The sequence below is a fragment of the Phalangium opilio genome, unplaced genomic scaffold (genome assembly GCF_054372755.1).
Source record: "Phalangium opilio isolate 3A_F unplaced genomic scaffold, DU_Popi_V2 ptg000505l_1, whole genome shotgun sequence".
Lineage (NCBI taxonomy): Eukaryota > Metazoa > Arthropoda > Arachnida > Opiliones > Phalangiidae > Phalangium > Phalangium opilio.
Window position 1 is genome coordinate 1,982,023 of NW_028324239.1, and position 24,970 is coordinate 2,006,992.

At 33.8% G+C, this 24,970-nt stretch overlaps 1 non-coding gene and 28 pseudogenes across 1 annotated transcript; 28 read left to right on the forward strand and 1 right to left on the reverse strand.

Moving 5' to 3' along the window:
- Window positions 1-693: 693 nt before the first annotated feature.
- TRNAS-GCU (transfer RNA serine (anticodon GCU)) lies at window positions 694-765 on the reverse strand. Its single transcript has one exon. It is a non-coding gene; the product is annotated as a tRNA-Ser (tRNA).
- Window positions 766-9,566: 8,801 nt separating this feature from the next.
- On the forward strand, window positions 9,567-9,685 carry LOC149590374 (5S ribosomal RNA; annotated as a pseudogene).
- Window positions 9,686-9,821: 136 nt separating this feature from the next.
- LOC149590375 (5S ribosomal RNA) lies at window positions 9,822-9,940 on the forward strand (annotated as a pseudogene).
- Window positions 9,941-10,076: 136 nt separating this feature from the next.
- On the forward strand, window positions 10,077-10,179 carry LOC149590376 (5S ribosomal RNA; annotated as a pseudogene).
- A 122-nt stretch (window positions 10,180-10,301) lies between these two features.
- Window positions 10,302-10,420, forward strand: LOC149590377 (5S ribosomal RNA; annotated as a pseudogene).
- A 137-nt stretch (window positions 10,421-10,557) lies between these two features.
- Window positions 10,558-10,676, forward strand: LOC149590378 (5S ribosomal RNA; annotated as a pseudogene).
- Window positions 10,677-10,797: 121 nt separating this feature from the next.
- LOC149590379 (5S ribosomal RNA) lies at window positions 10,798-10,916 on the forward strand (annotated as a pseudogene).
- Window positions 10,917-11,052: 136 nt separating this feature from the next.
- On the forward strand, window positions 11,053-11,155 carry LOC149590380 (5S ribosomal RNA; annotated as a pseudogene).
- A 122-nt stretch (window positions 11,156-11,277) lies between these two features.
- LOC149590381 (5S ribosomal RNA) lies at window positions 11,278-11,396 on the forward strand (annotated as a pseudogene).
- A 135-nt stretch (window positions 11,397-11,531) lies between these two features.
- On the forward strand, window positions 11,532-11,650 carry LOC149590382 (5S ribosomal RNA; annotated as a pseudogene).
- Window positions 11,651-11,786: 136 nt separating this feature from the next.
- LOC149590383 (5S ribosomal RNA) lies at window positions 11,787-11,889 on the forward strand (annotated as a pseudogene).
- A 122-nt stretch (window positions 11,890-12,011) lies between these two features.
- LOC149590384 (5S ribosomal RNA) lies at window positions 12,012-12,130 on the forward strand (annotated as a pseudogene).
- A 137-nt stretch (window positions 12,131-12,267) lies between these two features.
- LOC149590385 (5S ribosomal RNA) lies at window positions 12,268-12,386 on the forward strand (annotated as a pseudogene).
- Window positions 12,387-12,523: 137 nt separating this feature from the next.
- Window positions 12,524-12,626, forward strand: LOC149590386 (5S ribosomal RNA; annotated as a pseudogene).
- Window positions 12,627-12,748: 122 nt separating this feature from the next.
- LOC149590387 (5S ribosomal RNA) lies at window positions 12,749-12,867 on the forward strand (annotated as a pseudogene).
- Window positions 12,868-13,004: 137 nt separating this feature from the next.
- On the forward strand, window positions 13,005-13,107 carry LOC149590388 (5S ribosomal RNA; annotated as a pseudogene).
- A 122-nt stretch (window positions 13,108-13,229) lies between these two features.
- LOC149590389 (5S ribosomal RNA) lies at window positions 13,230-13,348 on the forward strand (annotated as a pseudogene).
- Window positions 13,349-13,484: 136 nt separating this feature from the next.
- Window positions 13,485-13,587, forward strand: LOC149590390 (5S ribosomal RNA; annotated as a pseudogene).
- Window positions 13,588-13,709: 122 nt separating this feature from the next.
- LOC149590391 (5S ribosomal RNA) lies at window positions 13,710-13,828 on the forward strand (annotated as a pseudogene).
- Window positions 13,829-13,963: 135 nt separating this feature from the next.
- On the forward strand, window positions 13,964-14,082 carry LOC149590392 (5S ribosomal RNA; annotated as a pseudogene).
- A 361-nt stretch (window positions 14,083-14,443) lies between these two features.
- LOC149590393 (5S ribosomal RNA) lies at window positions 14,444-14,562 on the forward strand (annotated as a pseudogene).
- Window positions 14,563-14,699: 137 nt separating this feature from the next.
- Window positions 14,700-14,818, forward strand: LOC149590394 (5S ribosomal RNA; annotated as a pseudogene).
- Window positions 14,819-14,954: 136 nt separating this feature from the next.
- Window positions 14,955-15,057, forward strand: LOC149590395 (5S ribosomal RNA; annotated as a pseudogene).
- Window positions 15,058-15,179: 122 nt separating this feature from the next.
- Window positions 15,180-15,298, forward strand: LOC149590396 (5S ribosomal RNA; annotated as a pseudogene).
- Window positions 15,299-15,434: 136 nt separating this feature from the next.
- Window positions 15,435-15,553, forward strand: LOC149590397 (5S ribosomal RNA; annotated as a pseudogene).
- A 361-nt stretch (window positions 15,554-15,914) lies between these two features.
- LOC149590398 (5S ribosomal RNA) lies at window positions 15,915-16,033 on the forward strand (annotated as a pseudogene).
- Window positions 16,034-16,396: 363 nt separating this feature from the next.
- LOC149590399 (5S ribosomal RNA) lies at window positions 16,397-16,515 on the forward strand (annotated as a pseudogene).
- A 136-nt stretch (window positions 16,516-16,651) lies between these two features.
- LOC149590400 (5S ribosomal RNA) lies at window positions 16,652-16,769 on the forward strand (annotated as a pseudogene).
- Window positions 16,770-16,905: 136 nt separating this feature from the next.
- LOC149590401 (5S ribosomal RNA) lies at window positions 16,906-17,008 on the forward strand (annotated as a pseudogene).
- The last annotated feature ends 7,962 nt before the right edge of the window (window positions 17,009-24,970 follow it).

Below are 24,970 nucleotides of genomic sequence, written 5' to 3' on the forward strand. Positions count from 1 at the left end.
CTGAACGCGCTAACCATTGCGCCACGGAAGCCCAAAAATTAAATGTTCGTCAGGTATTGTGGAAAAGATCTGACTTTTTACGTTACACTTGAGATCCCATAACACCGCTTCCGGGTGGGCTCGAACCACCAATCTATTGGTTAACAGCCGAGCGCGCTAACCATTGAGCCACGGAAGCTCAGAAATTAAATGGTTGTCAGGTATTGTGGAAAAGTTATGACTTTTCACGCTACATCTGAGACCCCACAACACCTCTCCCGGGTGGGCTCGAACCACCAACCTTTCGGTTAACAGCTAAACGCGCTAAAAAATGCGTCACGGAAGCCCAAAAATTAAATTTTCGTCTGGTATTGTGGAAAAACTCTGACTTTTTACGTTACATTTGAGATCCCATAACACCGCTCCCGGGTGGGCTCGAACCACCAACCTATTGGATAACAGCCGAACGCGCTAACCATTGAGCCACGGAAGCTCAGAAATTGAATGGTTGTCAGGTATTGTGGAAAAACTCTGACTTTTTACGTTACATTTGAGATCCCATAACACCGCTCCCGGGTGGGCTCGAACCACCAACCTTTCGGTTAACAGCCGAACGCGCAATCCATTGCGCCACGGAAGCCCAAAAAATAAATGTTCGTTAGGTATTGTGGAAAAACTCTGACTTTTTACGTTACATTTGAGATCCCATAACACCGCTCCCGTGTGGCTCGAACCACCAACCTTTCGGTTAGCAGCCGAACGCGCTATCCATTGCGCCACGGAAGCCCAAAAAATAAATGTTCGTCAGGTATTGTGGAAAAACTTTGCCTTTTTACGTTACATTTGAGACTTCACAACACCGCTCCCGGGTGGGCTCGAACCACCAACCTATTGGTTAACAGCCGAACGCGCTAACCATTGAGCCACGGATGCTCAGAAATTGAATGGTTGTCAGGTATTGTGGAAAAACTCTGACTTTTTACGTTACATTTGAGATCCCATAACTCCGCTCCCGGGTGGGCTCGAACCACCAACCTTTCGGTTAACAGCCGCACGCGCTAACCATTGCGCCACGGAAGCCCAAACAATAAATGGTCGTCAGGTATTGTGGAAAAACTCTGACTTTTTACGTTACATTTGAGATCCCATAACACCGCTACCGGGTGGGCTCGAACCACCAACCTATTGGTTAACAGCCGAACGCGCTAACCATTGAGCCACGGAAGCTCAGAAATTAAATGGTTGTCAGGTATTGTGGAAAAGTTATGACTTTTCACGCTACATCTGAGACCCCACAACAACTCTCGCGGGTGGGCTCGAACCACCAACCTTTCGGTTAACAGCTGAACGCGCTAAAAAATGCGCCACGGAAGCCCAGAAATTAAATGGTTGTCAGGTATTGTGGAAAAGTTATGACTTTTCACGCTACATCTGAGACCCCACAACACCTCTCGCGGGTGGGCTCGAACCACCAACCTTTCGGTTAACAGCTGAACGCGCTAAAAAATGCGCCACGGAAGCCCAAACAATAAATGGTCGTCAGGTATTGTGGAAAAACTTTGCCTTTTTACGTTACATTTGAGACTTCACAACACCGCTCCCGTGTGGGCTCGAACCACCAAAATTTCGATTAACAGCCGAACGCGCTATCCATTGCGCCACGGAAGCCCGAAAAATAAATGTTCGTCAGGTATTGTGGAAAAACTTTGCCTTTTTACGTTACATTTGAGAATTCACAATACCGCTCCCGGGTGGGCTCGAACCACCGACCTTTCGGTTAACAGCCGAACGCACTAACCATTGCGCCACGGAAGCCCAAAAATTAAATGTTCGTCAGGTATTGTGGAAAAACTCTGACTTTTACGTTACATTTGAGATCCCATAACACCGCTACCGGGTGGGCTCGAACCACCAATCTATTGGTTAAGAGCCTAGCGCGCTAACCATTGAGCCACGGAAGCTCAGAAATTAAATGGTTGTCAGGTATTGTGGAAAAGTTATGACTTTTCACGCTACATCTGAGACCCCACAACACCTCTCCCGGGTGGGCTCGAACCACCAACCTTTCGGTTAACAGCTGAACGCGCTAAAAAATGCGTCACGGAAGCCCAAAAATTAAATGTTCGTCAGGTATTGTGGAAAAACTCTGACTTTTTACGTTACATTTGAGACCCCACAAGACCTCTCTCGGGTGGGCTCGAACCACCAACCTTTCGGTTAACAGCTGAACGCGCTAACCATTGCGCCACGGAAGCCCAAAAATTAAATGTTCGTCAGGTATTGTGGAAAAGATCTGACTTTTTACGTTACACTTGAGATCCCATAACACCGCTTCCGGGTGGGCTCGAACCACCAATCTATTGGTTAACAGCCGAGCGCGCTAACCATTGAGCCACGGAAGCTCAGAAATTAAATGGTTGTCAGGTATTGTGGAAAAGTTATGACTTTTCACGCTACATCTGAGACCCCACAACACCTCTCCCGGGTGGGCTCGAACCACCAACCTTTCGGTTAACAGCTAAACGCGCTAAAAAATGCGTCACGGAAGCCCAAAAATTAAATTTTCGTCAGGTATTGTGGAAAAACTCTGACTTTTTACGTTACATTTGAGACCCCACAACACCTCTCCCGGGTGGGCTCGAACCACCAACCTTTCGGTTAACAGCTGAACGCTCTAACCATTGCGCCAAGGAAGCCCATATATTAAATGTTCGTCAGGTATTGTGGAAAAACTCTGACTTTTTACGTTACATTTGAGATCCCATAACACCGCTCCCGGGTGGGCTCGAACCACCAACCTATTGGATAACAGCCGAACGCGCTAACCATTGAGCCACGGAAGCTCAGAAATTGAATGGTTGTCAGGTATTGTGGAAAAACTCTGACTTTTTACGTTACATTTGAGATCCCATAACACCGCTCCCGGGTGGGCTCGAACCACCAACCTTTCGGTTAACAGCCGAACGCGCAATCCATTGCGCCACGGAAGCCCAAAAAATAAATGTTCGTTAGGTATTGTGGAAAAACTCTGACTTTTTACGTTACATTTGAGATCCCATAACACCGCTCCCGTGTGGCTCGAACCACCAACCTGTCGGTTAGCAGCCGAACGCGCTATCCATTGCGCCACGGAAGCCCAAAAAATAAATGTTCGTCAGGTATTGTGGAAAAACTTTGCCTTTTTACGTTACATTTGAGACTTCACAACACCGCTCCCGGGTGGGCTCGAACCACCAACCTATTGGTTAACAGCCGAACGCGCTAACCATTGAGCCACGGATGCTCAGAAATTGAATGGTTGTCAGGTATTGTGGAAAAACTCTGACTTTTTACGTTACATTTGAGATCCCATAACTCCGCTCCCGGGTGGGCTCGAACCACCAACCTTTCGGTTAACAGCCGCACGCGCTAACCATTGCGCCACGGAAGCCCAAACAATAAATGGTCGTCAGGTATTGTGGAAAAACTCTGACTTTTTACGTTACATTTGAGATCCCATAACACCGCTACCGGGTGGGCTCGAACCACCAACCTATTGGTTAACAGCCGAACGCGCTAACCATTGAGCCACGGAAGCTCAGAAATTAAATGGTTGTCAGGTATTGTGGAAAAGTTATGACTTTTCACGCTACATCTGAGACCCCACAACACCTCTCGCGGGTGGGCTCGAACCACCAACCTTTCGGTTAACAGCTGAACGCGCTAAAAAATGCGCCACGGAAGCCCAGAAATTAAATGGTTGTCAGGTATTGTGGAAAAGTTATGACTTTTCACGCTACATCTGAGACCCCACAACACCTCTCGCGGGTGGGCTCGAACCACCAACCTTTCGGTTAACAGCTGAACGCGCTAAAAAATGCGCCACGGAAGCCCAAAAATTAAATGTTCGTCAGGTATTGTGGAAAAACTCTGACTTTTCACGTTACATTTGAGACCCCACAACACCTCTCCCGGGTGGGCTCGAACCACCAACCTTTCGGTTAACAGCTGAACGCGCTAACCATTGCGCCACGGAAGCACAAAAATTAAATGTTCGTCAGGTATTGTGGAAAAGATCTGACTTTTTACGTTACATTTGAGATCCCATAACACCGCTCCCGGGTGGGCTCGAACCACCAACCTATTGGATAACAGCCGAACGCGCTAACCATTGAGCCACGGAAGCTCAGAAATTGAATGGTTGTCAGGTATTGTGGAAAAACTCTGACTTTTTACGTTACACTTGAGATCCCATAACACCGCTTCCGGGTGGGCTCGAACCACCAATCTATTGGTTAACAGCCGAGCGCGCTAACCATTGAGCCACGGAAGCTCAGAAATTAAATGGTTGTCAGGTATTGTGGAAAAGTTATGACTTTTCACGCTACATCTGAGACATAGCGAAAAAAAAACTCAAAATGTGCTTCTCTGGTCGAGAAACGTCGATTTTGAAAATGTTAAAAAAAATCGAGGTACATTTTTATTTATTGATCAATCGAGATGAAATCCCTTTCAATGAGTATTTTATAGGTAAATAAGCTGAATTCGGTCAAAAATTTGTCCAGGATAAAATGCATTCAAAATTGTAACGAAAAAATCGCATGTTTTTTTTCTTCAAGATACAAAATCCGTGACAACGATTTCTTATTGAAAATTGAATTTGAACAGTTTTTTGAATGAATATCGTTACATTTGCTTGAATTAAAGCAAAAAGTACAAAAACTATGGTTTCAGCGGTTATATTTGAAAATAGTGAAAAAATTCTCAAAAAGTGCTTCTCTGGTCGAGAAACGTCGATTTTGAAAATTTTATTAAAAATCGAGGTACATTTTTATTTATTGATCAATCGATATGAAATCACTTTTAATGAGTATTTCATAGGTATTTAAGCTAAATTTGGTCAAAAATTTGTCCAGAAAAAAATGCATTCAAAAGTGAACCGAAAAAATCGCATGTTTTTTTTCTTCAAGGTAAAAAAAATCCGTGACAACGATTTCTTATTGAAAATTGAAATTTAACAGTTTTTTAAATGAATATCGTTATATTTGCTTGAATTAAAGCAAAAAGTACAAAAACTATGGTTTCAGCGGTTTTATTTGAAAATAGTGAAAAAATTCTCAAAAAGTGCTTCTATGGTCGAGAAACGTTCATTTCGAAAATGTTATTAAAAATCGAGGTACATTTTTATTTATTGATCAATCGAGATGAAATCACTTTTAAAGAGTATTTTATATGTATTTAAGCTAAATTCGGTCAAAACTTTGTCCAGAAAAAAAATGCATTCAAAATTGTACAGAAAAAATCGCATACTTTTTTTCTTCAAGACACAAAATCCGTGACGATTTCTTATTGAAAATTAAATTTTAACAGTTTTTTGAATGAATATCGTTATATTTGCTTGAATTAAAGCAAAAAGTACAAAAACTATGGTTTCAGCGGTTATATTTGAAAATAGTGAAAAAATTCTCAAAAAGTGCTTCTCTGGTTGAGAAACGTCGATTTTGAAAATTTTATTAAAAATCAAGGTACATTTTTATTTATTGATCAATCGAGATGAAATCACTTTTAATGGTTATTGTATAGGTAAATAAGCTGAATTTGGTCAAACATTTGTCCAGAAAAAAATGCATTCAAAAGTGTACCGAAAAAATCGCATGTTTTTTCTTCAAGATACAAAATCCGTGACAACGATTTCTTATTGAAAATTGAATTTGAACAGTTTTATGAATGAATATTGTTACATTTGCTTGAATTAAAGCAAAAAGTACAAAAACTATGGTTTCAGCGGTTATATTTGAAAATAGTGAAAAAATTCTCAAAAAGTGCTTCTCTGGTCGAGAAACGTCGATTTTGAAAATTTTATTAAAAATCGAGGTACATTTTTATTTATTGATCAATCGATATGAAATCACTTTTAATGAGTATTTCATAGGTATTTAAGCTAAATTCGGTCAAAAATTTGTCCAGAAAAAAATGCATTCAAAATTGTACAGAAAAAATCGCATGCTTTTTTTCTTCAAGACACAAAATCCGTGACGATTTCTTATTGAAAATTGAATTTTAACAGTTTTTTGAATGAATATCGTTATATTTGTTTGAATTAAAGCAAAAAGTACAAAAACTATGGTTTCAGCGGTTATATTTGAAAATAGTGAAAAAATTCTCAAAAAGTGCTTCTCTGGTCGAGAAACGTCGATTTTGAAAATTTTATTAAAAATCGAGGTACATTTTTATTTATTGATCAATCGATATGAAATCACTTTTAATGAGTATTTCATAGGTATTTAAGCTAAATTTGGTCAAAAATTTGTCCAGAAAAAAATGCATTCAAAAGTGAACCGAAAAAATCGCATGTTGTTTTCTTCAAGGTAAAAAAAATCCGTGACAACGATTTCTTATTGAAAATTGATTTTGAACAGTTTTATGAATGAATATTGTTACATTTGCTTGAATTAAAGCAAAAAGTACAAAATTAATGGTTTCAGTGATTATATTTGAAAATAGCGAAAAAAAAACTCAAAATGTGCTTCTCTGGTCGAGAAACGTCGATTTTGAAAATGTTAAAAAAATCGAGGTACATTTTTATTTATTGATCAATCGAGATGAAATCACTTTTAAAGAGTATTTTATATGTATTTAAGCTAAATTCGGTCAAAACTTTGTCCAGAAAAAAATGCATTCAAAATTGTACAGAAAAAATCGCATGCTTTTTTTCTTCAAGACACAAAATTCGTGACGATTTCTTATTGAAAATTGAATTTTAACAGTTTTTTGAATGAATATCGTTATATTTGCTTGAATTAAAGCAAAAAGTACAAAAACTATGGTTTCAGCGGTTATATTTGAAAATAGTGAAAAAATTCTCAAAAAGTGCTTCTCTGGTCGAGAAACGTCGATTTTGAAAATTTTATTAAAAATCGAGGTACATTTTTATTTATTGATCAATCGATATGAAATCACTTTTAATGAGTATTTCATAGGTATTTAAGCTAAATTTGGTCAAAAATTTGTCCAGAAAAAAATGCATTCAAAAGTGAACCGAAAAAATCGCATGTTTTTTTTCTTCAAGGTAAAAAAAATCCGTGACAACGATTTCTTATTGAAAATTGAATTTGAACAGTTTTATGAATGAATATTGTTACATTTGCTTGAATTAAAGCAAAAAGTACAAAATTAATGGTTTCAGTGATTATATTTGAAAATAGCGAAAAAAACTCAAAATGTGCTTCTCTGGTCGAGAAACGTCGATTTTGAAAATGTTAAAAAAAATCGAGGTACATTTTTATTTATTAATCAATCGAGATGAAATCCCTTTTAATGAGTATTTTATAGGTAAATAAGCTGAATTCGGTCAAAAATTTGTCCAGGAAAAAATGCATTCAAAATTGTACCGAAAAAATCGCATGTTTTTTTTCTTCAAGATACAAAATCCGTGACAACGATTTCTTATTGAAAATTGAATTTGAACAGTTTTTTGAATGAATATCGTTATATTTGCTTGAATTAAAGCAAAAAGTACAAAAACTATGGTTTCAGCGGTTATATTTGAAAATAGTGAGAAAATTCTCAAAAAGTGCTTCTCTGGTCGAGAAACGTCGATTTTGAAAATTTTATTAAAAATCGAGGTACATTTTTATTTATTGATCAATCGATATGAAATCACTTTTAATGAGTATTTCATAGGTATTTAAGCTAAATTTGGTCAAAAATTTGTCCAGAAAAAAATGCATTCAAAAGTGAACCGAAAAAATCGCATGTTTTTTTTCTTCAAGGTAAAAAAATCCGTGACAACGATTTCTTATTGAAAATTGAATTTGAACAGTTTTATGAATGAATATTGTTTCATTTGCTTGAATTAAAGCAAAAAGTTTTAAATTATTGGTTTCAGTGATTATATTTGAAAATAGCGAAAAAAAACTCAAAATGTGCTTCTCTGGTCGAGAAACGTCGATTTTGAAAATGTTAAAAAAAATCGAGGTACATTTTTATTTATTGATCAATCGAGATGAAATCCCTTTTAATGAGTATTTTATAGGTAAATAAGCTGAATTCGGTCAAAAATTTGTCCAGGAAAAAATGCATTCAAAATTGTACCGAAAAAATCGCATGTTTTTTTTCTTCAAGATACAAAATCCGTGACAACGATTTCTTATTGAAAATTGAATTTGAACAGTTTTTTGAATGAATATCGTTACATTTGCTTGAATTAAAGCAAAAAGTACAAAAACTATGGTTTCAGCGGTTATATTTGAAAATAGTGAAAAAATTCTCAAAAAGTGCTTCTCTGGTCGAGAAACGTCGATTTTGAAAATGTTAAAAAAAATCGAGGTACATTTTTATTTATTGATCAATCGAGATGAAATCCCTTTTAATGAGTATTTTATAGGTAAATAAGCTGAATTCGGTCAAAAATTTGTCCAGGAAAAAATGCATTCAAAATTGTACCGAAAAAATCGCATGTTTTTTTTCTTCAAGATACAAAATCCGTGACAACGATTTCTTATTGAAAATTGAATTTGAACAGTTTTTTGAATGAATATCGTTATATTTGCTTGAATTAAAGCAAAAAGTACAAAAACTATGGTTTCAGCGGTTATATTTGAAAATAGTGAAAAAATTCTCAAAAAGTGCTTCTCTGGTCGAGAAACGTCGATTTTGAAAATTTTATTAAAAATCGAGGTACATTTTTATTTATTGATCAATCGATATGAAATCACTTTTAATGAGTATTTCATAGGTATTTAAGCTAAATTTGGTCAAAAATTTGTCCAGAAAAAAATGCATTCAAAAGTGAACCGAAAAAATCGCATGTTTTTTTTCTTCAAGGTAAAAAAAATCCGTGACAACGATTTCTTATTGAAAATTGAATTTGAACAGTTTTATGAATGAATATTGTTTCATTTGCTTGAATTAAAGCAAAAAGTACAAAATTATTGGTTTCAGTGATTATATTTGAAAATAGCGAAAAAAAACTCAAAATGTGCTTCTCTGGTCGAGAAACGTCGATTTTGAAAATGTTAAAAAAAATCGAGGTACATTTTTATTTATTGATCAATCGAGATGAAATCCCTTTTAATGAGTATTTTATAGGTAAATAAGCTGAATTCGGTCAAAAATTTGTCCAGGAAAAAATGCATTCAAAATTGTACCGAAAAAATCGCATGTTTTTTTTCTTCAAGATACAAAATCCGTGACAACGATTTCTTATTGAAAATTGAATTTTAACAGTTTTTTGAATGAATATCGTTACATTTGCTTGAATTAAAGCAAAAAGTACAAAAACTATGGTTTCAGCGGTTGTATTTGAAAATAGTGAAAAAATTCTCAAAAAGAGCTTCTCTGGTCGAGAAACGTCGATTTTGAAAATTTTATTAAAAATCGAGGTACATTTTTATTTATTGATCAATCGAGATGAAATCACTTTTAATGAGTATTTTATAGGTAAATAAGCTGAATTCAGTCAAAAATTTGACCAGAAAAAAATGCATTCTTTTAAATTCCAATAGATATGAAAAAAGCAAACATATATTCTTTTTGTTATTGTTTTAAAAAGATGAAGGTTAATTTGTCTCACTTACTTTAAATTCGAATTATTAACTAGCACTCTCGGCAACGGCCATATCACGCTGAAAACACCGGTTCTCGTCCGATCACCGAAGTTAAGCAGCGTTGAGCGCAGTCAGTACTCGGGAGGGAGAGCACTTAGGAACACTGCTTGTCGTTAGCATTTTCACTTTTTTTTGTCTTTTAAATTCCAATAGATATGAAAAAAGCAAACATATTTTCTTTTTGATATTGTTTTAAAAAGATGAAGGTTATTTTGTCTCACTTAATTTAAATTCGAATTATTAACTTGCACTCTCGTCAACGGCCATATCTCGCTGAAAACACCGGTTCTCGTCCGATCACCGAAGATAAGCAGCGTCGAGCGCAGTCAGTCCTTGGGAGGGAGACCACTTAGGAACAGTGCGTGCCGTTGGCTTTTTCACTTTTTTTCCTCTTTTAAATTCCAATAGATATGAAAAAAGCAAACATATTTTCTTTTTGTTATTGTTTTAAAAAGATGAAGGTTAATTTGTCTCACTTTCTTTAAATTCGAATTATTAACTAGCACTCTCGGCAACGGCCATATCACGCTGGAAACACCGGTTCTCGTCCGATCACCGAAGTTATGCAGCGTCGAGCTCAGTCAGTACTTGGGAACACTTCGTGCCGTTGGCTTTTTCCTTTTTGTTTCCTCTTTTAAATTCCACCAGATATGAAAAAAGCAAACAAATCTTCTTTTTGTTATTGTTTTATAAAGATGAAGGTTAATAAAATTCAAATTATTAACTAGTACTGTCGGCAACGGCCATATCACAATGAATACACCTGTTCTCGTCCGATCACCGAAGTTAAGCCGCGTCGAGCGCAGTCAGTACTTGGGAGGGAGACCACTTAGGAACACTGCGTGCCGTTGGCTTTTTCACTTTTTTTCCCTCTTTTAAATTCCAATAGATATGAAAAAAGCATACATATTTTCTTTTTGTTATTGTTTTAAAAAGATGAAGTTTAATTTGTCTCACTTAATTTAAATTCGAATTATTAACAAGCACTCTCGTCAACGGCCATATCACGCTGAAAACACCGGTTCTCGTCCGATCACCGAAGTTAAGCAGCGTCGAGCGCAGTCAGTGCTTGGGAGGGAGAGCACTTAGGAACACTGCTTGACGTTAGCTTTTTCACTTTTTTTTGTCTTTTAAATTCCACCAGATATGAAAAAAGCAAACATATCTTTGTTTTGTTATTGTTTTATAAAGATGAAGGTTAATAAAATTCAAATTATTAACTAGTACTGTCGGCAACGGCCATATCACAATGAATACACCTGTTCTCGTCCGATCACCGAAGTTAAGCAGCGTCGAGCGCAGTCAGTACTTGGGAGGGAGAGCACTTAGGAACACTGCTTGCCGTTAGCTTTCTCACTTTTTTTTGTCTTTTAAATTCCAATAGATATGAAAAAAGCAAACATATTTTCTTTTTGTTATTGTTTTAAAAAGATGAAGGTTAATTTGTCTCACTTAATTTAAATTCGAATTGTTAACTAGCACTCTCGGCAACGGCCATATCACGCTGGAAACACCGGTTCTCGTCCGATCACCGAAGTTAAGCAGCGTCGAGCTCAGTCAGTACTTGGGAACACTTCGTGCCGTTGGCTTTTTCCTTTTTGTTTCCTCTTTTAAATTCCACCAGATATGAAAAAAGCAAACATATCTTCTTTTTGATATTGTTTTATAGGGATGAAGGTTAATTAAATTCAAATTATTAACAAGCACTCTCGGCAACGGCTATATCACGCTGAATACACCGGTTCTCGTCCGATCACCGAAGTTAAGCAGCGTTGAGCGCAGTCAGTACTTGGGAGGGAGACCACTTATAAACACTGCTTCCCGTTTGCTTTTTCACTTTTTTTGTCTTTTAAATTCCAATAGATATGAAAAAAGCATACATATTTTCTTTTTGTTATTGTTTTAAAAAGATGAAGGTTAATTTGTCTCACTTACTTTAAATTCGAATTATTAACTAGCACTCTCGGCAACGGCCATATCACGCTGAAAACACCGGTTCTCGTCCGATCACCGAAGTTAAGCAGCGTTGAGCGCAGTCAGTACTTGGGAGGGAGAGCACCTAGGAACACTGCTTGTCGTTAGCATTTTCACTTTTTTTTATATTTTAAATTCCAATAGATATGAAAAAAGCAAACATATTTTCTTTTTGATATTGTTTTAAAAAGGTGAAGGTTAATTTGTCTCACTTTCTTTAAATTCGAATAATTAACTAGCACTCTCGGCAACGGCCATATCACGCTGGAAACACCGGTTCTCGTCCGATCACCGAAGTTATGCAGCGTCGAGCTCAGTCAGTACTTGGGAACACTTCGTGCCGTTGGCTTTTTCCTTTTTGTTTCCTCTTTTAAATTCCACCAGATATGAAAAAAGCAAACATATCTTCTTTTTGTTATTGTTTTATAAAGATGAAGGTTAATAAAATTCAAATTATTAACTAGTACTGTCGGCAACGGCCATATCACAATGAATACACCTGTTCTCGTCCGATCACCGAAGTTAAGCAGCGTCGAGTGCAGTCAGTACTTGGGAGGGAGACCACTTAGGAACACTGCGTGCCGTTGGCTTTTTCACTTTTTTTCCCTCTTTTAAATTCCAATAGATATGAAAAAAGCATACATATTTTCTTTTTGTTATTGTTTTAAAAAGATGAAGGTTAATTTGTCTCACTTAATTTAAATTCGAATTATTAACAAGCACTCTCGTCAACGGCCATTTCACGCTGAAAACACCGGTTCTCGTCCGATCACCGAAGTTAAGCAGCGTCGAGCGCAGTCAGTGCTTGGGAGGGAGAGCACTTAGGAACACTGCTTGCCGTTAGCTTTTTCACTTTTTTTTTGTCTTTTAAATTCCAATAGCTATGAAAAAAGCAAACATATTTTCTTTTTGTTATTGTTTTAAAAAGATGAAGGTTAATTTGTCTCACTTAATTTAAATTCGAATTATTAACTTGCACTCTCGTCAACGGCCATATCACGCTGAAAACACCGGTTCTCGTCCGATCACCGAAGTTATGCAGCGTCGAGCTCAGTCAGTACTTGGGAACACTTCGTGCCGTTGGCTTTTTCCTTTTTGTTTCCTCTTTTAAATTCCACTAGATATGAAAAAAGCAAACATATCTTCTTTTTGTTATTGTTTTATAAAGATGAAGGTTAATAAAATTCAAATTATTAACTAGTACTGTCGGCAACGGCCATATCACAATGAATACACCTGTTCTCGTCCGATCACCGAAGTTAAGCAGCGTCGAGTGCAGTCAGTACTTGGGAGGGAGACCACTTAGGAACACTGCGTGCCGTTGGCTTTTTCACTTTTTTTCCCTCTTTTAAATTCCAATAGATATGAAAAAAGCATACATAATTTCTTTTTGTTATTGTTTTAAAAAGATGAAGGTTAATTTGTCTCACTTTCTTTAAATTCGAATTATTAACTTGCACTCTCGTCAACGGCCATATCACGCTGAAAACACCGGTTCTCGTCCGATCACCGAAGTTATGCAGCGTCGAGCTCAGTCAGTACTTGGGAACACTTCGTGCCGTTGGCTTTTTCCTTTTTGTTTCCTCTTTTAAATTCCACCAGATATGAAAAAAGCAAACATATCTTCTTTTTGTTATTGTTTTATAAAGATGAAGGTTAATAAAATTCAAATTATTAACTAGTACTGTCGGCAACGGCCATATCACAATGAATACACCTGTTCTCGTCCGATCACCGAAGTTAAGCAGCGTCGAGCGCAGTCAGTACTTGGGAGGGAGAGCACTTAGGAACACTGCTTGCCGTTAGCTTTCTCACTTTTTTTTGTCTTTTAAATTCCAATAGATATGAAAAAAGCAAACATATTTTCTTTTTGTTATTGTTTTAAAAAGATGAAGGTTAATTTGTCTCACTTAATTTAAATTCGAATTGTTAACTAGCACTCTCGGCAACAGCCATATCACGCTGGAAACACCGGTTCTCGTCCGATCACCGAAGTTAAGCAGCGTCGAGCTCAGTCAGTACTTGGGAACACTTCGTGCCGTTGGCTTTTTCCTTTTTGTTTCCTCTTTTAAATTCCACCAGATATGAAAAAAGCAAACATATCTTCTTTTTGATATTGTTTTATAGGGATGAAGGTTAATTAAATTCAAATTATTAACAAGCACTCTCGGCAACGGCTATATCACGCTGAATACACCGGTTCTCGTCCGATCACCGAAGTTAAGCAGCGTTGAGCGCAGTCAGTACTTGGGAGGGAGACCACTTATAAACACTGCTTCCCGTTTGCTTTTTCACTTTTTTTGTCTTTTAAATTCCAATAGATATGAAAAAAGCATACATATTTTCTTTTTGTTATTGTTTTAAAAAGATGAAGGTTAATTTGTCTCACTTACTTTAAATTCGAATTATTAACTAGCACTCTCGGCAACGGCCATATCACGCTGAAAACACCGGTTCTCGTCCGATCACCGAAGTTAAGCAGCGTTGAGCGCAGTCAGTACTTGGGAGGGAGAGCACCTAGGAACACTGCTTGTCGTTAGCATTTTCACTTTTTTTTGTATTTTAAATTCCAATAGATATGAAAAAAGCAAACATATTTTCTTTTTGATATTGTTTTAAAAAGGTGAAGGTTAATTTGTCTCACTTTCTTTAAATTCGAATAATTAACTAGCACTCTCGGCAACGGCCATATCACGCTGGAAACACCGGTTCTCGTCCGATCACCGAAGTTATGCAGCGTCGAGCTCAGTCAGTACTTGGGAACACTTCGTGCCGTTCGCTTTTTCCTTTTTGTTTCCTCTTTTAAATTCCACCAGATATGAAAAAAGCAAACATATCTTCTTTTTGTTATTGTTTTATAAAGATGAAGGTTAATAAAATTCAAATTATTAACTAGTACTGTCGGCAACGGCCATATCACAATGAATACACCTGTTCTCGTCCGATCACCGAAGTTAAGCAGCGTCGAGTGCAGTCAGTACTTGGGAGGGAGACCACTTAGGAACACTGCGTGCCGTTGGCTTTTTCACTTTTTTTCCCTCTTTTAAATTCCAATAGATATGAAAAAAGCATACATATTTTCTTTTTGTTACTGTTTTAAAAAGATGAAGGTTAATTTGTCTCACTTAATTTAAATTCGAATTATTAACAAGCACTCTCGTCAACGGCCATATCACGCTGAAAACACCGGTTCTCGTCCGATCACCGAAGTTAAGCAGCGTCGAGCGCAGTCAGTGCTTGGGAGGGAGAGCACTTAGGAACACTGCTTGCCGTTAGCTTTTTCACTTTTTTTTGTCTTTTAAATTCCAATAGCTATGAAAAAAGCAAACATATTTTCTTTTTGTTATTGTTTTAAAAAGATGAAGGTTAATTTGTCTCACTTAATTTAAATTCGAATTATTAACTTGCACTCTCGTCAACGGCCATATCACGCTGAAAACACCGGTTCTCGTCCGATCACCGAAGTTATGCAGCGTCGAGCTCAGTCAGTACTTGGGAACACTTCGTGCCGTTGGCTTTTTCCTTTTTGTTTCCTCTTTTAAATTCCACCAGATATGAAAAAAGCAAAAATATCTTCTTTTTGTTATTGTTTTATAAAGATGAAGGTTAATAAAATTCAAATTATTAACTAGTACTGTCGGCAACGGCCATATCACAATGAATACACCTGTTCTCGTCCGATCACCGAAGTTAAGCAGCGTCGAGCGCAGTCAGTACTTGGGAGGGAGACCACTTAGGAACACTGCGTGCCGTTGGCTTTTGCACTTTTTTTTGTCTTTTAAATTCCAATAGATATGAAAAAAGCAAACATATTTTCTTTTTGTTATTGTTTTAAAAAGATGAAGGTTAATTTGTCTCACTTAATTTAAATTCGAATTATTAACTTGCACTCTCGTCAACGGCCATATCACGCTGAAAGCACCGGTTCTCGTCCGATCACCGAAGTTAAGAAGCGTCGAGCGCAGTCAGTCCTTGGGAGGGAGACCACTTAGGAACACTGCGTGCCGTTGGCTTTTTCACTTTTTTTTGTCTTTTAAATTCCAATAGATATGAAAAAAGCAAACATATTTTCTTTTTGTTATTGTTTTAAAAAGATGAAGGTTAATTTGTCTCACTTAATTTAAATTCGAATTATTAACTAGCACTCTCGGCAACGGCCATATCACGCTGGAAACACCGGTTCTCGTCCGATCACCGAAGTTAAGCAGCGTCGAGCTCAGTCAAAACTTGGGAACACTTCGTGCCGTTGGCTTTTTCCTTTTTGTTTCCTCTTTTAAATTCCACCAGATATGAAAAAAGCAAACATATCATCTTTTTGTTATTGTTTTATAAAGATGAAGGTTAATTAAATTCAAATTATTAACTAGTACTGTCGGCAACGGCCATATCACAATGAATACACCTGTTCTCGTCCGATCACCGAAGTTAAGCAGCGTCGAGCGCAGTCAGTACTTGGGAGGGAGACCACTAAGGAACACTGCGTGCCGTTGGCTTTTTCACCTTTTTTTCCCTCTTTTAAATTCCAATAAATATGAAAAAAGCATACATATTTTCTTTTTGTTATTGTTTTAAAAAGATGAAGGTTAATTTGTCTCACTTAATTTAAATTCGAATTGTTAACTAGCACTCTCGGCAACGGCCATATCACGCTGGAAACACCGGTTCTCGTCCGATCACCGAAGTTAAGCAGCGTCGAGCTCAGTCAAAACTTGGGAACACTTCGTGCCGTTGGCTTTTTCCTTTTTGTTTCCTCTTTTAAATTCCACCAGATATGAAAAAAGCAAACATATCTTCTTTTTGTTATTGTTTTATAAAGATGAAGGTTAATTAAATTCAAATTATTAACAAGCACTCTCGGCAACGGCCATATCACGCTGAATACACCGGTTCTCGTCCGATCACCGAAGTTAAGCAGCGTTGAGCGCAGTCAGTACTTGGGAGGGAGACCACTTATAAACACTGCTTCCCGTTTGCTTTTTCACTTTTTTTTGTCTTTTAAATTCCAATAGATATGAAAAAAGCATACATATTTTCTTTTTGTTATTGTTTTAAAAAGATGAAGGTTAATTTGTCTCACTTACTTTAAATTCGAATTATTAACTAGCACTCTCGGCAACGCCATATCACGCTGAAAACACCGGTTCTCGTCCGATCACCGAAGTTAAGCAGCGTTGAGCGCAGTCAGTACTTGGGAGGGAGAGCACTTAGGAACACTGCTTGCCGTTAGCATTTTCACTTTTTTTTGTATTTTAAATTCCAATAGATATTAAAAAAGCAATCATATTTTCTTTTTGATATTGTTTTAAAAAGGTGAAGGTTAATTTGTCTCACTTTCTTTAAATTCGAATTATTAACTAGCACTCTCGGCAACGGCCATATCACGCTGGAAACACCGGTTCTCGTCCGATCACCGAAGTTAAGCAGCGTCGAGCTCAGTTAGTACTTGGGAACACTTCGTGCCGTTGGCTTTTTCCTTTCAGGCATATGTAACGATATTCATTCAAAAAACTGTTCAAATTCAATTTTCAATAAGAAATCGTTGTCAAGGATTTTTTTACCTTGAAGAAAAAAAGCATGCGATTTTTTCGGTACAATTTTGAATGGATTTTTTTCTGGACAAATTTTTGACCGAATTTAGCTTAAATACATATAAAATACTCATTAAAAGTGATTTCATCTCGATTGATCAATAAATAAAAATGTACCTCGATTTTTAATAACATTTTAAAATCGACGTTTCTCGACCAGAGAAGCACATTTTGAGAATTTTTTACTATTTTCAAGTATAAGCGCTGAAACCATTATTTTTGTAATTTTTGCTTTAATTCAAGCAAATATAACGATATTCATTCTAAAAACTGTTAAAATTCATTTTTCAATAAGAAATCGTTGTCACGTATTTTTTGTCTTGAAGAAAAATACATGCGATTTTTTCGGTTCACTTTTGAATGCATTTTTTTCTGGACAAATGTTTGACCGAATTCATCTTATTTACCTATATAATACTCATTAAAAGTGATTTCATCTCGATTGATCAATAAATAAAAATGTACCTCGATTTTTTATAACATTTTCAAAATCGACGTTTCTCGACCAGAGAAGCACATTTTGAGTTTTTTTTTCACTATTTTCAAATATAAGCGCTGAAACCATTATTTTTGTAATTTTTGCTTTAATTCAAGCAAATATAACGATATTCATTCAAAAAACTGTTAAAATTCAATTTTCAATAAGAAATCGTTGTCACGGATTTTTTTACCTTGAAGAAAAAACATGCGATTTTTTCGGTTCACTTTTGAATGCATTTTTTTCTGGACAAATTTTTGACTGAATTCAGCTTATTTACCTATAAAATACTCATTTAAAGTGATTTCATCTCGATTGATCAATAAATAAAAATATACCTCGATTTTTAATAAAATTTTCAAAATCAACGTTTCTCGACCAGAGAAGCACTTTTTGAGAATTTTCTCACTATTTTCAAATATAACCACTGAAAAAATAGTTTTTGTACTTTTTGCTTTAATTCAAGCAAATATAACGATGCTCATTCAAAAAACTGTTAAAATTCAATTTTCAATAAGAAATCGTTGTCACGGATTTTGTGTCTTGAAGAAAAAAAGCATGCGATTTTTTCGGTACAATTTTGAATGGATTTTTTTCTGGACAAATTTTTGACCGAATTTAGCTTAAATACATATAAAATACTCATTAAAAGGGATTTCATCTCGATTGATCAATAAATAAAAATGTACCTCGATTTTTAATAACATTTTCAAAATCGACGTTTCTCGACCAGAGAAGCACATTTTGAGTTTTTTTTCACTATTATCAAATATAACCGCTGAAACCATTATTTTTGTAATTTTTGCTTTAATTCAGGCATATGTAACGATATTCATTCAAAAAACTGTTCAAATTCAATTTTCAATAAGAAATCGTTGTCAAGGATTTTTTTACCTTGAAGAAAAAAAACATGCGATTTTTTCGGTTCACTTTTGAATGCATTTTTTTCTGGACAAATGTTTGACTGAATTCAGCTTATTTACCTATAAAATACTCATTTAAAGTGATTTCATCTCGATTGATCAATAAATAAAAATGTACCTCGATTTTTAATAAAATTTTCAAAATCAACGTTTCTCGACCAGAGAAGCACTTTTTGAGAATTGTCTCACTATTTTCAAATATAACCACTGAAACCATAGTTTTGTACTTTTTGCTTTAATTCAAGCAAATATAACGATATTCATTCAAAAAACTGTTAAAATTCAATTTTCAATAATTCAAATTCAAAATTCAAATTCAAAAATGTTTATTTTTTACTTTTCATTACATTACAGTTTGCTACGGGGCTAAGTCACATTGTGACTTGTAAGCCCCGTGCCTATCTGCTTAATTTAATATAACAATTTAATTTAATCAAATAAAAAATAGATTTAACAATGGTGTCTTATAATAATTCGTGTTAAAGATTCATGAAAAAAGATTTAATGAATATATGTTATATCCACTTAAAATTGAACAGTGGCATGGTATATTATAAAATATTTAACAATTGGTTATGCCAAAGGTGGCTTTATAAAAACAAGTTAAATAAAAAAGTAAAGGTTTTATTATTTTTTTCTAATATTAGTGATTTTATAGTCTTTTTAAATCTAGTTAAAGTCGGTTTTGCTTGAATTTCAGGTGATATTGTGTTATATAATTTTATTCCCGTATAAAAGATAGACGTGAATTTTTTTGAGGTGTTACATTTAGGTAAATCTAATAGCTCTAGTGATCTAGTATGTCTATTTTTCTGCTTCTGAAGAAATCGTTGTCACGGATTTTGTGTCTTGAAGAAAAAAAGCATGCGATTTTTTCTGTACAATTTTGAATGGATTTTTTTCTGGACAAATTTTTGACCGAATTTAGCTTAAATACATATAAAATACTCATTAAAAGTGATTTCATCTCGATTGATCAATAAATAAAAATGTACCTCGATTTTTAATAACATTTTAAAATCGACGTTTCTCGACCAGAGAAGCACATTTTGAGAATTTTTTCACTATTTTCAAATATAAGCGCTGAAACCATTATTTTTGTAATTTTTCCTTTAATTCAAGCAAATATAACGATATTCATTCAAAAAACTGTTAAAATTCAATTTTCAATAAGAAATCGTTGTCACGGATTTTGTGTCTTGGATTTTTTTCTGGACAAATTTTTGACCGAATTTAGCTTAAATACATATAAAATACTCATTAAAAGTGATTTCATCTCGATTGATCAATAAATAAAAATGTACCTCGATTTTTAAAAACATTTTAAAATCGACGTTTCTCGACCAGAGAAGCACATTTTGAGAATTTTTTCACTATTTTCAAGTATAAGCGCTGAAACCATTATTTTTGTAATTTTTGCTTTAATTCAAGCAAATATAACGATATTCATTCTAAAAACTGTTAAAATTCAATTTTCAATAAGAAATCGTTGTCACGGATTTTGTGTCTTGAAGAAAAATACATGCGATTTTTTCGGTTCACTTTTGAATGCATTTTTTTCTGGACAAATGTTTGACCGAATTTAGCTTAAATACATATAAAATACTCATTAAAAGTGATTTCATCTCGATTGATCAATAAATAAAATGTACCTCGATTTTTAATAACATTTTCAAAATCGACGTTTCTCGACCAGAGAAGCACATTTTGAGAATTTTTTCACTATTTTCAAATATAACCGCTGAAACCATTATTTTTGTTTCTTTTGCTTTAATTCAAGCAAATGTAACGATATTCATTCAAAAAACTGTTAAAATTCAATTTTCAATAAGACATCGTTGTCACGGATTTTGTATCTTGAAGGAAAAAAACATGCGATTTTTTCGGTACACTTTTGAATGCATTTTTTTCTGGACAAATGTTTGACCGAATTCATCTTATTTACCTATATAATACTCATTAAAAGTGATTTCATCTCGATTGATCAATAAATAAAAATGTACCTCGATTTTTAATAAAATTTTCAAAATCGACGTTTCTCGACCAGAGAAGCACTTTTTGAGAATTTTTTCACTATTTTCAAATATAACCGCTGAAACCATAGTTTTTGTACTTTTTGCTTTAATTCAAGCAAATGTAACGATATTCATTCAAAAAACTGAATGAAATCGTTGTCACGGATTTTGTATCTTGAAGAAAAAAAACATGCGATTTTTTCGTTACAATTTTGAATGCATTTTTTCCTGGACAAATTTTTGACCGAATTCAGCTTATTTACCTATAAAATACTCATTGAAAGGGATTTCATCTCGATTGATCAATAAATAAAAATGTACCTCGATTTTTTTTAACATTTTCAAAATCGACGTTTCTCGACCAGAGAAGCACATTTTGAGTTTTTTTTTCGCTATTTTCAAATATAATCACTGAAACCATTAATTTTGTACTTTTCGCTTTAATTCAAGCAAATATAACGATATTCATTCAAAAACATGCGATTTTTTCGGTTCACTTTTGAATGCATTTTTTTCTGGACAAATTTTTGACTGAATTCAGCTTATTTACCTATAAAATACTCATGAAAAGTGATTTCATCTCGATTGATCAATAAATAAAAATGTACCTCGATTTTTAATGAAATTTTCAAAATCGACGTTTCTCGACCAGAAAAGCACATTTTGAGTTTTATTTTCGCTATTTACAAATATAATCACTGAAACCATTAATTTTGTACTTTTCGCTTTAATTCAAGCAAATATAACGATATTCATTCAAAAAACTGTTAAAATTCAATTTTCAATAAGAAATCGTTGTCACGGATTTTTTTACCTTGAAGAAAAAAAACATGCGATTTTTTCGGTTCACTTTTGAATGCATTTTTTTCTGGACAAATTTTTGACTGAATTCAGCTTATTTACCTATAAAATACTCATTAAAAGTGATTTCATCTCGATTGATCAATAAATAAAAATGTACCTCGATTTTTAATAAAATTTTCAAAATCGACGTTTCTCGACCAGAGAAGCACTTTTTGAGAATTTTTTCACTATTTTCAAATATAACCGCTGAAACCATAGTTTTTGTACTTTTTGCTATAATTCAAGCAAATATAACGATATTCATTCAAAAAACTGTTAAAATTCAATTTTCAATAAGAAATCGTTGTCACGGATTTTTTTACCTTGAAGAAAAAAAACATGCGATTTTTTCGGTTCACTTTTGAATGCATTTTTTTCTGGACAAATTTTTGACTGAATTCAGCTTATTTACCTATAAAATACTCATGAAAAGTGATTTCATCTCGATTGATCAATAAATAAAAATGTACCTCGATTTTTAATAAAATTTTCAAAATCGACGTTTCTCGACCAGAGAAGCATTTTTTGAGAATTTTTTCAATATTTTCAAATATAACCGCTGAAACCATAGTTTTTGTACTTTTTGCTATAATTCAAGGAAATATAACGATATTCATTCAAAAAACTGCTAAAATTCAATTTTCAATAAGAAATCGTTGTCACGGATTTTTTTACCTTGAGAAAAAAAACATGCGATTTTTTCGGTTCACTTTTGAATGCATTTTTTTCTGGACAAATTTTTGACTGAATTCAGCTTATTTACCTATAAAATACTCATGAAAAGTGATTTCATCTCGATTGATCAATAAATAAAAATGTACCTCGATTTTTAATGAAATTTTCAAAATCGACGTTTCTCGACCAGAAAAGCACATTTTGAGTTTTATTTTCGCTATTTACAAATATAATCACTGAAACCATTAATTTTGTACTTTTCGCTTTAATTCAAGCAAATATAACGATATTCATTCAAAAAACTGTTAAAATTCAATTTTCAATAAGAAATCGTTGTCACGGATTTTTTTACCTTGAAGAAAAAAAACATGCGATTTTTTCGGTTCACTTTTGAATGCATTTTTTTCTGGACAAATTTTTGACTGAATTCAGCTTATTTACCTATAAAATACTCATTAAAAGTGATTTCATCTCGATTGATCAATAAATAAAAATGTACCTCGATTTTTAATAAAATTTTCAAAATCGACGTTTCTCGACCAGAGAAGCACATTTTGAGAATTTTTTCACTATTTTCAAATATAACCGCTGAAACCATTATTTTTGTTTCTTTTGCTTTAATTCAAGCAAATGTAACGATATTCATTCAAAAAACTGTTAAAATTCAATTTTCAATAAGACATCGTTGTCACGGATTTTGTATCTTGAAGGAAAAAAACATGCGATTTTTTCGGTACACTTTTGAATGCATTTTTTTCTGGACAAATGTTTGACCGAATTCATCTTATTTACCTATATAATACTCATTAAAAGTGATTTCATCTCGATTGATCAATAAATAAAAATGTACCTCGATTTTTAATAAAATTTTCAAAATCGACGTTTCTCGACCAGAGAAGCACTTTTTGAGAATTTTTTCACTATTTTCAAATATAACCGCTGAAACCATAGTTTTTGTACTTTTTGCTTTAATTCAAGCAAATGTAACGATATTCATTCAAAAAACTGAATGAAATCGTTGTCACGGATTTTGTATCTTGAAGAAAAAAAACATGCGATTTTTTCGTTACAATTTTGAATGCATTTTTTCCTGGACAAATTTTTGACCGAATTCAGCTTATTTACCTATAAAATACTCATTGAAAGGGATTTCATCTCGATTGATCAATAAATAAAAATGTACCTCGATTTTTTTTAACATTTTCAAAATCGACGTTTCTCGACCAGAGAAGCACATTTTGAGTTTTTTTTTCGCTATTTTCAAATATAATCACTGAAACCATTAATTTTGTACTTTTCGCTTTAATTCAAGCAAATATAACGATATTCATTCAAAAACATGCGATTTTTTCGGTTCACTTTTGAATGCATTTTTTTCTGGACAAATTTTTGACTGAATTCAGCTTATTTACCTATAAAATACTCATGAAAAGTGATTTCATCTCGATTGATCAATAAATAAAAATGTACCTCGATTTTTAATGAAATTTTCAAAATCGACGTTTCTCGACCAGAAAAGCACATTTTGAGTTTTATTTTCGCTATTTACAAATATAATCACTGAAACCATTAATTTTGTACTTTTCGCTTTAATTCAAGCAAATATAACGATATTCATTCAAAAAACTGTTAAAATTCAATTTTCAATAAGAAATCGTTGTCACGGATTTTTTTACCTTGAAGAAAAAAAACATGCGATTTTTTCGGTTCACTTTTGAATGCATTTTTTTCTGGACAAATTTTTGACTGAATTCAGCTTATTTACCTATAAAATACTCATTAAAAGTGATTTCATCTCGATTGATCAATAAATAAAAATGTACCTCGATTTTTAATAAAATTTTCAAAATCGACGTTTCTCGACCAGAGAAGCACTTTTTGAGAATTTTTTCACTATTTTCAAATATAACCGCTGAAACCATAGTTTTTGTACTTTTTGCTATAATTCAAGCAAATATAACGATATTCATTCAAAAAACTGTTAAAATTCAATTTTCAATAAGAAATCGTTGTCACGGATTTTTTTACCTTGAAGAAAAAAAACATGCGATTTTTTCGGTTCACTTTTGAATGCATTTTTTTCTGGACAAATTTTTGACTGAATTCAGCTTATTTACCTATAAAATACTCATGAAAAGTGATTTCATCTCGATTGATCAATAAATAAAAATGTACCTCGATTTTTAATAAAATTTTCAAAATCGACGTTTCTCGACCAGAGAAGCATTTTTTGAGAATTTTTTCAATATTTTCAAATATAACCGCTGAAACCATAGTTTTTGTACTTTTTGCTATAATTCAAGGAAATATAACGATATTCATTCAAAAAACTGCTAAAATTCAATTTTCAATAAGAAATCGTTGTCACGGATTTTTTTACCTTGAGAAAAAAAACATGCGATTTTTTCGGTTCACTTTTGAATGCATTTTTTTCTGGACAAATTTTTGACTGAATTCAGCTTATTTACCTATAAAATACTCATGAAAAGTGATTTCATCTCGATTGATCAATAAATAAAAATGTACCTCGATTTTTAATGAAATTTTCAAAATCGACGTTTCTCGACCAGAAAAGCACATTTTGAGTTTTATTTTCGCTATTTACAAATATAATCACTGAAACCATTAATTTTGTACTTTTCGCTTTAATTCAAGCAAATATAACGATATTCATTCAAAAAACTGTTAAAATTCAATTTTCAATAAGAAATCGTTGTCACGGATTTTTTTACCTTGAAGAAAAAAAACATGCGATTTTTTCGGTTCACTTTTGAATGCATTTTTTTCTGGACAAATTTTTGACTGAATTCAGCTTATTTACCTATAAAATACTCATTAAAAGTGATTTCATCTCGATTGATCAATAAATAAAAATGTACCTCGATTTTTAATAAAATTTTCAAAATCG